The sequence below is a fragment of the Pelobates fuscus genome, chromosome 4 (assembly GCF_036172605.1).
Source record: "Pelobates fuscus isolate aPelFus1 chromosome 4, aPelFus1.pri, whole genome shotgun sequence".
Classification (NCBI taxonomy): Eukaryota; Metazoa; Chordata; class Amphibia; order Anura; family Pelobatidae; genus Pelobates; species Pelobates fuscus.
The window spans coordinates 58820942-58831827 of NC_086320.1; positions in this window are offsets into that span (position 1 = coordinate 58820942).

The following is a 10886-nucleotide window of genomic DNA, read 5'->3' on the forward strand; positions in this document are numbered from 1 at the left end:
GCAGGAATGTAAGAACTGGAATTACGCGTCCCTCTCCTTTGTATCAGATGAGCCACGTGGTTAGACCGGATGGATGAGTTTAGACTCTATTTATTAAATAGGTTAAGGGTATGTGTGGGTGTAGTTAATTGTGGGAGGAGCTACAGTGCTATATAAGGAATGTACTCTATGTATTCAGTACTCAGACTTTGCTGTATTTTGGTGACGCTAGTCCCTCTGAGTCCCGATCGGTGATCCAATAAAGAATCTCTTCCTTCCTGAAGAAACCTGTGTCCATCTCTCTGTGCTTGGCTTCCGTCAGTTTCTCCGGTATCATTTGGTGCATTGGCCGGGAAGCTCATCGTTCAACGGTAGCTGAGAGGCAGAGGCGTGAGACGGTCTATCTTTGCCCACGTTCTCTACGGCTGCACCCCTGAACTTCTGCGTGGACCTCCCTTCGTCTCGGCGCCACTGGTCTGTTGTCCAGGAGATCATCGGCCTCTACGTGAGAAGTGCTGGGGTGTCCCCGTCGATGAGTGTGAACTCAGGTTCAGGAACGAGGAGGTAAGACAACTGCTGTTTTAGACGGCAGGACCCACTAGGGGTATACCGATTGTGCGGTAGGCCCAAAGGGGTTTTGAATCTGTGTATCTGCCCCCTCTGTCGGAGGGAAGGAGCGAAGGCGCACCGCTCGATCGAACGCTCTTTAGTCAGACCGTTTGATTTGGTTAGTCAGGCGGGGTCCTGGTGTAAATAGCCCTAGCCGGACACCGGTGTCTTGTCTAGACTAGCGTTCTAGGGTGTATATTACGTTCGCTAGGTCGGAGGGACCGGGAGACTAAGCGGCGCCTGTGTAAATTCGGTTCGCTAGTTCTCATCCTATCTGGGCTAAGTGGGAAGGCGTGTAAATTTGGAACCCACTAGACTTTTGATAGTGCGACTAAGAGGCGCCTGTGTAAATTCGGTTCTCTAGCTCGCTATATATGTGGTGATTGGGCAGTGTGGCTAACCAAAACGGGTGTATATAGTTTTAGGTAGTCCATTCAAGGTACTGGCCAATAGTTTAGTTGGGAATTGTAAATGTGTTAACGATTGTTTTAGTAAAGTGTATATCTTGTTAGATAGCGCGAGCTCAGCCGTCTAGCGAGAGTGTTAATAGTGTGTTGCTGTATTATAGTGCACGGTACCATAACCCTGTATATTTACTGACATTATATAATAAGTACTAATCATTGTCGTCCATTGCATGTTTAACACCATAACCACTAATAATTGTATTGTGACCTTAACTTGTGCTTTGACCTATGCTAACCGTACTGTAACCGCTATTTGTAAAAGACGATGTTACTGGGGTGTGTTATAGACGGGTAATTCGTATATAGAGAATTATAGCGTGGGTGACTGTATAGTTACGCCAAAGGGCATAATATTGATTATATAGTGACTGGTGTAACAGCTGTGTGTGTACGGGAATTCCCTGAGTGTTTATTGTTATTGTGTACGTTTCACTTGGTAACCGTACCACGTGGTGCTGTTGCCAGAGGAAACGGGTGTGACTGTTGAATAGTACGCGTGTATAGTATTCGTTGTCGACGACGTTCCATTGTTAAGTATGGGTGCGTCGCAGTCAACGATTCCGGATCCCTTAGGATGTATGGTTAAGAATTTTAAAAAGGGATTCAAAGTTTGTGATTTTGGGGTAAAGATGTCTCCTGTACGTTTGGTCACTTTGTGTACTAGGGAGTGGCCTACTTTGGTTGCGGCATGGCCGCCACGTGGCAGTTTGGATCCAACTCTGGTACAGCGCTTACACGTGGCTGTATCGGGTAGGCCTGAACTTTACGGCCAGTTTCCTTATATTGACTGTTGGAGACAGGCCGTAAATGACTCGCCAAAATGGCTCCAGACATGCCACGAGGAGCAGTGTCGCCTCATGGTAGCTAGGACTTGCTCGTCCACTAGGACTGGTGTTAGGCCCATTTTGGACACGCCCCCTGAGTCCGAGATCCCTTTGCCGCCCCCTTACTTTCCGTTAAGAAGAAGTGACGCAAACGCAGGAAGTCCTGCACCCCTCCCCTCATTACCCTCATCCACTTCCGCTTCCTCCTCCAGTACAGGATCCACCCCCCCTCGTACTAAATCTCCCCTTCCGGAACCAGAATCCACCCCCATTAGAAACGAATATCCTGATTTGGCGCCACTTCAGACTTCCGGTCAAGCTTCATCTAGCTCGGCTCGAAGTGTTTTATTTACGACCTTTTCCCAAAACCGACCTCCCACATCCCCATACCCTATCTCTCCCCGACCGGAACCCATGACTGACGCCTCTCTACGTAGCCCCATCCAAACCCGACAGTTGACTGGTGCCCAACAATTAAAGCACTATCAGATGCCTCTTCGTCTGAATCCCGGGTCAGCTTATATCGATGCCGCAGGTCAAATGGCACACGCTGACCCAGTCTTCGTATATGTCCCATTTACCACAACCGATCTTTTAAACTGGAAGACCCATAATTCCTCGTATACTGAGAAACCACAAGCTATGACTGATCTGTTCACCTCAATAGTACAGACGCATAATCCGACATGGGCTGATTGCCAGCAGTTACTAATGACTTTATTTAACAATGAGGAAAGGACAAGAATAAATCAAGCAGCCATTAAAGCATTAGAGGATAGAGCCCGTGCTTTGAACCAAGCCAATCCAGCAGCATGGGCCGCGACACACTATCCCAACACCGATCCCGATTGGAACGTAAATGGTGCTGATATGGTTCAACTCAGAGCCTATAGAGACGCTATAATTGCTGGCATGAAAGCCGGAGGAAAGAAAGCCATTAACATGTCGAAGACAGTTGAGGTGATCCAGAAAAGCGATGAAGCGCCCAGTGTCTTTTATGACCGATTATTGGAGGCATACCGCTTGTATACCCCCTTTAATCCGGAAGACGCAGACAATTCCCGAATGGTTAACTCCGCCTTTGTCAGCCAAGCATACGGAGATATTAAGCGCAAGCTACAAAAGTTAGAAGGGTTTGCAGGTATGTCCATCACCCAACTAATGGAGGTAGCAAATAAGGTCTATATGAACAGGGATACAGAAAGTAAGAAAGAGGAAGAGCGCAAGATGCGTAAAAAGGCTGATATGCTAGCGGTAGCGATCGCAGGCGTAGATAAACGGGGCCCAGATAGAGGCAATAATAGATGGAGTAGGGAGCCTTTGAGTAGGGATCAATGCGCGTATTGCAAGGAAGAAGGGCATTGGAGGAACGAATGTCCGCAAAGAGAGCAGTACGAGAGAGACCAACCCAGGGCAGGCTACGGAAACTTTAGAGGTAGAGCGAGAGGTAGAGGAGGCCCCGGAGGGAGTAATGGTTATAGAGGGAGTAATGGGAACAGAGGAAGTGTTAGGGAAGACAGGTATATTCCAGCAGCGCAAAGGTCCCGCGATAGAGAAGGTAGGGACTTTGTAGGATTGGCTGACACTGTCATGGAGGACTATTGATACCGACCGGGCTCCATCCCCCTTGGTCGAGCGGAGCCTATGGTCGATGTATCAATAGGGGGGAAAAGGAGTGCGTTCATGATCGACACTGGTGCTGAACATTCAGTGGTGACTAATCTAGTTGCTCCTCCATCTGGAAGGACTATTACTGTGATAGGAGCAACTGGAAGAAGTGCTGAAAAAACGGTTCTTAAAAGTCGACTCTGTACATTGGGAGGCCACGTAGTAAAACACCAATTCCTTTATATGCCTGAATGTCCAGTCCAATTGCTGGGACGTGATATGCTATCAAAATTACAAGCGCAGATTACGTTCCTACCAAATGGAACAACATCCTTAAAGTTTAATGGACCTTCAGGTATTATGACTTTATCCGTACCAAAGGAAGAAGAGTGGCGACTTTATACAGTGTTGACTAGCCAAAACCCTAGGAGTGATGAGACATTGTTTAACATACCAGGAGTTTGGGCAGAGAACAACCCACCAGGACTGGCCCGCAATATTCCACCAATAAAAATTGAACTGAAACATGGGGTTTATCCAGTGAGCCTAAGACAATATCACATTCCGCAGAAGGCTAAGAAGAACATCCAATCCTATCTGGATAAGTTCATACGGTATGGTATCCTAAAATTCTGTACTTCCCCCTGGAACACCCCATTGCTGCCTGTTCAAAAGCCCGGTACAGATGAGTATCGACCTGTACAGGACTTAAGAGCAGTCAATGATGCGGTTGTTAGCATACATCCAGTTGTACCCAATCCATATAACCTGCTTGCTTTAATTCCGGGCGGGGCTACTTACTTCACAGTCTTAGATCTCAAAGATGCCTTCTTTTGCCTCCGAATTGCCGCAGAAAGCCAATGTATTTTCGCTTTCCAATGGGAGAACGCTGTAACGGGCTCAAAACGCCAAATGACTTGGACAAGACTGCCCCAAGGGTTTAAAAATTCACCTACCCTATTTGGTTCAGCTCTAAGTCAAGATCTACTGGATTTCGAGTCTATCCCAGGAGAATGTGTATTGTTACAATATGTAGATGACTTGTTGATAGCAGCAGTTACAAAAGAAAAATGTCAGCAAGCAACGCACGATCTACTACATATTCTCTGGAAGGCAGGATACAAGGTGTCCAGGAAGAAGGCTCAGTTGTGTTTGCCAACTGTCAAGTATCTGGGATTCCATATCTCTGAAGGTCAAAGGATTATGGGGCCAGAGAGAAAAGAAGCTGTCTGCCAAATACCAATACCCAAGAATAGAAGACAAGTGCGAGAATTCTTGGGGGCAGCAGGCTTCTGTAGGATATGGATTCCCAGCTATGCGATACTGGCAAAACCTCTGTACGCAGCCATCAAAGGTACAGAGCACGACCCCTTCTTATGGACCCAAGAACAGCAAACGGCATTTGAAGATGTGAAGAAGGCTTTGATGAGTGCCCCAGCATTAGGTCTACCTGATCACACACGACCATTCTACTTATATGTACACGAGCAAAGAAGAATGGCTGTGGGAGTATTGACACAGTACTTGGGATCATGGCAAAGACCTGTTGCCTACATGTCTAAGCAACTGGATGCAGTGGCCAGCGGACTTCCACCTTGTCTAAGAGCCGTAGCTGCAGCCGCCCTGCTAGTAGCTGAAGCCGATAAACTCACTCTGGGTCAAGAACTTTATGTACGAGTCCCACATGCAGTACAGACGTTGTTGGATTACAAAGGAAATCATTGGTTTAGTAACAGCCGTATGACCAAGTATCAAGCAATGTTGTGTGAAAACCCAAGAGTGCATTTAGAGACTGTAAACACCTTAAATCCAGCTACCCTTTTGCCGCAACCTACTGAAAGTCAACATGATTGTTTGGAAGTAATGGATGAAGTATTTTCAAGTAGACCAGATCTTCGTGATTTTCCCATCCAGAACCCCGATGTTCAATATTACACCGACGGCAGTAGTTATGTGAAAGAAGGGATCCGCTATGCAGGATATGCAGTGACAACAATAGACAAGGTGATAGAAGCTCGGCCACTGGCGAAAGGAACATCAGCACAAAAGGCAGAATTAATAGCACTAACACGAGCGTTACAATTGGCTGAAGGTTTAAGAGTAAATATCTATACGGACTCCAAGTATGCGTTTTTAACCACTCATGCCCACGGAGCTTTGTATAAAGAAAGAGGACTACTGAATTCAGAAGGCAAAGAAATCAAGTACGCAGCTGAAATCCTACAACTATTGGAAGCAGTGTGGGAGCCGAAAGAAGTCGGTATCATACATTGTCGAGCGCATCTGAGAGGAGATGGTGATGTAACCAAGGGAAATCGGATGGCAGATAGTGCAGCTAAGCGTGCTGCTGAATCAGGAAGACAGGAGTATGTGGGGCATATAGCTGCTCTTATACCAACTCCACTGTCCCAATGGACTCCAGTTTATACAGCTCAAGAAGAGGAGTGGTTAAAGACTGAACCGGGAAAGTATTTGGAGAACAAGTGGTATCAGCTAGAAGATGGAAGAATAGTCATACCAGCATCACTAGCGGTAGAAATTGTCCAAAATTATCACAACGGGACACATTCTGGGAGAGACAGTACTGAAGAATCTCTCAGGAAACATTTCTACATACCAAGATTGTCCAACTTGACTCAGGCCATTGTACGCAGATGTGTAACGTGTGCTAAGAATAATGCAAGACAAGGACCAGTAAAGCCACCAGGAGTCCAGTTTATGGGGGGACTCCCCATGTCCGATCTACAAATAGACTTTACAGTAATGCCTAAATCGGGTGGACATCGTTACCTGTTGGTAATTGTGTGCACCTATTCAGGCTGGGTAGAAGCATGTCCTACTCGTACAGAGAAAGCAGGAGAAGTTGTAAGATTCCTGCTACGAGAAATAATACCCCGATATGGACTACCCTGTTCTATAGGATCGGACAATGGTCCAGCTTTTGTTCATCAGTGCCTACAACAACTGACTCATATGCTTGGTATAAAGTGGAGGCTTCATACTGCATATAGACCCCAGAGTTCTGGTAAGGTAGAGAGAATGAATAGAACTATAAAGAACCAGTTGGCTAAAATGTGTCAGGAAACCCAACTTAAGTGGAACGTTCTCTTACCCATAGCTTTATTGCGAATCCGCAGTACCCCTACCAGAAGGATGGGCCTCTCTCCTTTTGAAATCATGTATGGGCGACCACCTCCCGTACTTGGTAACTTAAGGGGGGACTTGAGTCAGTTGGGAGAAGGAATTACCCGGCAGCAGGTTGTAGAGTTGGGTAAGACTATGGAGGAGGTACAGAAATGGGTACAAGATAGATTACCTGTGAATATTTATCCCCCTGTTCATAGTTATCATCCAGGAGACCAAGTGTGGATTAAAGAGTGGAATAATGTACCGTTAGGGCCCAAGTGGAGAGGTCCTTATGTTGTTCTTTTGTCTACCCCTACAGCGATAAAAGTAGCCGAAGTAACTCCGTGGATACATCACTCCAGGGTTAAACCAGCAGCAGTCGATTCTTGGCAAATTACAGCAGATCCAGAGAATCCCTGCAAGATCCGGTTGAAACGCACTACTCAGTCGGAGTAACGAGGAATTATTGTGGATTACAAATTTTATTGTTACAGGTGTGAGTGAGAAGGCCATAATAAAGCCTGTCCGCTTACCAACACATAGTGTATAAGCCAGGAAAGTCTCGAAGGGACACCTGTGAAGACGAGCAGAACTCCATTCCCTGCAGCCCTCACATCCTGGAAGCTGAGGTTCCATCGCACGGACGAAGACTGAGGATGACGGCGAAAGATGTGCTTTTGATTGTGTTTATTTATATGTGTTTTTATATTCAGGAAGGTAGAGGTACCGACACTCCTAGCTGTGAGGTATGCATTAAGACTACGAGAACAGGTAACCATATTTCCCAAACCCTAATTTGGCATTCACAATACGAATGTAAAGGAGAGGTATCAAGATGTAGATACCTAAATATAGACTATAGTGTGTGCCATTTAGGAGTAGGAGAACCTAAGTGCTTCAGTCCAGAGTATCAACCTCGTACAATTTGGTTGACTCTCAGGAATGGAGATCCTCAGGGGACCCTAATTAATAAGACGGTGTTAGAATCCGTACATTCTTCGGGTGTTCTGCTATTTGATGCATGTAAGGCGATATCAAGTGGTAGAAAACCGTGGAATGTATGTGGGGATCTTAGATGGGAGAGGACGTATGGGTCTAATGATAAATATATTTGTCCCAGTAGTAAAAATAAATATGTGAGTCCTAGATGCCCAAATAAAGACTATAACTTTTGTCCATATTGGTCTTGTGTGGGGTGGGCGACTTGGGGACAGACAGTAGATAAAGACATGATAGTGACTAAGTTGCCGACTAGCCCTTATTGTAAGTCTATGGAATGCAACCCAGTCCATATACTTATTAATAACCCCGACAAGTTCCTAGATAAGTATGGAAATTTATTTGGGTTTCAGATATACGGGACGGGTTTAGATCCTGGGACATTATTGTTTATAGGAATAGAGACTGATACGGTATCCTCCCAGACTCATCAAGTATACCATTCCTTTTATGAAGAGATGAGTATAGATAATAAGATCCCCCATAATGCTAAAAACCTGTTCATTGACCTAGCTGAAAGTATTGCCGGTAGTCTTAATGTTACCAACTGCTATGTGTGTGGAGGTACTAACATGGGAGACCAATGGCCTTGGGAAGCAAAGGAGGTAATGTCCGGTTCTGAGGCAGTTGACCAACTAATATCTACACAAGCCGATTATCATTTGAGTGTTAGAGGTAAATCTGAGTGGAGATTAAAGACCTCCATCATAGGTTATGTTTGCATAGCAAGGAAAGGAATAATGTATAATACTTCTGTAGGAGAATTAACTTGTCTAGGGCAAAAAGCTTATGATGATGATACTAAAAATACAACTTGGTGGTCGGCTTCAAATGTCTCAGAACCATCTAACCCGTTTGCTAGATATGCCAGTTTAAAGGATGTGTGGTTTGATTTATCCATCACATCTACCTGGAGAGCCCCAGCAAATTTGTACTGGATCTGTGGTAAGAAAGCCTATTCGGAGTTGCCACAGGACTGGGAAGGGGCATGTGTGTTGGGTATGCTCAAACCATCCTTCTTCTTGTTACCGATTGAAACAGGTGAGACTTTAGGTGTTAAAGTGTATGATGTGAATCATAGGAAGAAAAGGGGACCCTTAGAGATAGGCACCTGGGAAGATAATGAATGGCCTCCCCAGCGTATCATAGATTATTATGGGCCAGCCACGTGGGCAGAAGATGGTACCTTTGGTTATAGAACCCCAATTTATATGCTCAACCGTATTATAAGATTACAGGCGGTGGTTGAGATTATTACTAATGAGACCTCACAAGCACTCAATCTTCTAGCGAAGCATAATACCAGGATGAGGACAGCAGTGTACCAAAATAGATTAGCCTTGGATTACCTTTTGGCAGTAGAGGGAGGTGTATGTGGGAAGTTTAACCTGAGCAATTGCTGTCTTCAAATAGATGACGAAGGGCAAGCAATAGCTGAGCTTACTAGCCATATGGTTAAACTAGTGCATGTGCCTACTCAGGTATGGAAAGGGTACAATCCAAGTAGTTGGTTTGGTAGCTGGTATGAGTGGTTTGGAGGGCTTAAGGCAGTGGTAGGTGGAGTCCTACTGATTTTACTGTTGTGTCTACTCCTACCGTGTCTTATACCCTTAGTAGTTAGGTCTGTGCAAAGCCTGATAGGAAGTATAGCAGAGAGGAAGGCTGCTGCACAGATAATGGCGATATATAAGTATAAGGCTCTAGATCAAGGAGAACCAATGCAGGAAGATGAGTGTTAAAAGATTCACATCATAAGATAAGTCTGGTCTGGTTCATGGTAACCTGAGGTATATGCAAACCAAGGTTAAGTGATGCCTCAAGTAATTGTGAAATATCAGAGGCATCAAAGGGGGGAATGTGATGTAATTCCAGTAAAATACAAGTTTAGCAGGCTAAGATTGCCACAAGGCATATGTATGTATATGTGTTTGTAGTATCAGTTAGTTAATTACACGTAGCTAAGATACTGTTATCACTGTACTGACCAGGTGCAGGAATGTAAGAACTGGAATTACGCGTCCCTCTCCTTTGTATCAGATGAGCCACGTGGTTAGACCGGATGGATGAGTTTAGACTCTATTTATTAAATAGGTTAAGGGTATGTGTGGGTGTAGTTAATTGTGGGAGGAGCTACAGTGCTATATAAGGAATGTACTCTATGTATTCAGTACTCAGACTTTGCTGTATTTTGGTGACGCTAGTCCCTCTGAGTCCCGATCGGTGATCCAATAAAGAATCTCTTCCTTCCTGAAGAAACCTGTGTCCATCTCTCTGTGCTTGGCTTCCGTCAGTTTCTCCGGTATCAGGATCACTATAGTGTCAGGACAACAAAGCGGTTTTCCTGACACTATAGTGCCCTGAGGGTTCCCCCACCCTCAGAGTCCTCCTCCCGTGGCGCTGAAGTGGTTAAAACCCCTTCAGCCACTTACCTTAATCCAGCGCCGGGCTCTCTCGGCGCTGGTGACCTCTCCTACCCGCCGACGTCAGCGGATCCGAATGCACATGCGCGGCAAGTTCCGCACGTACATTCAAAGTGTCCATAGGAAAGCATTTCTCAATGCTTTCCTATGGACGCTCTGCTTGATGGAAGCGAAATTCGCCTCTGGCATGGCAGATGCGCCTCTAGTGGCTGTCCAGAAGACAGCCACTAGAGGCTGGCTTAAAGGGACACTCCAGGCACCCAGACCACTTCAGCTCATTGGAGTGGTCTGGGTGCCAACTCCCACTACCCTTAACCCTGCAAGTGTAATTATTGCAGTTTTTTTAAAACTGCAATATTTACCTTGCAGGGTTAAGTCCTCCCCTAGTGGCTGTCTATTAGACAGCCACTAGAGGACACTTCCTGCTTCATAGCACAGGTTTTCTGTGCTAGAGCGTCGCTGGACGTCCTCACGCTGTGTGAGGACCTCCAGCGTCGCTCTATTCCCCATAGGGAAGCATTGAAATTCATTTTCAATGCTTTCCTATGGGGTGCCCTAATGCGCATGCGCGGCATTGCCGCGCATGCGCATTAGGTCTCCTCGGCCGGCGGGCGAGATCAGTCTCGCCCACCGGCCGACGTAACCAGAAGGAGGAGCGGCGGGGGAGGAGGAAGCAGCGACGTGGGACCTGTCGCTGCCCCTGGTAAGTGACTGAAGGGGTTTTCACCCCTTCAGCAACTGGGGATTGGGGGGTGGGAGGGAGAGGGACCCTCCAGTGCCAGGAAAACTGATTGTTTTCCTGGCACTGGAGTTTCCCTTTAACCCTAAATGTAAACATATCAGTTTCTCTGAAA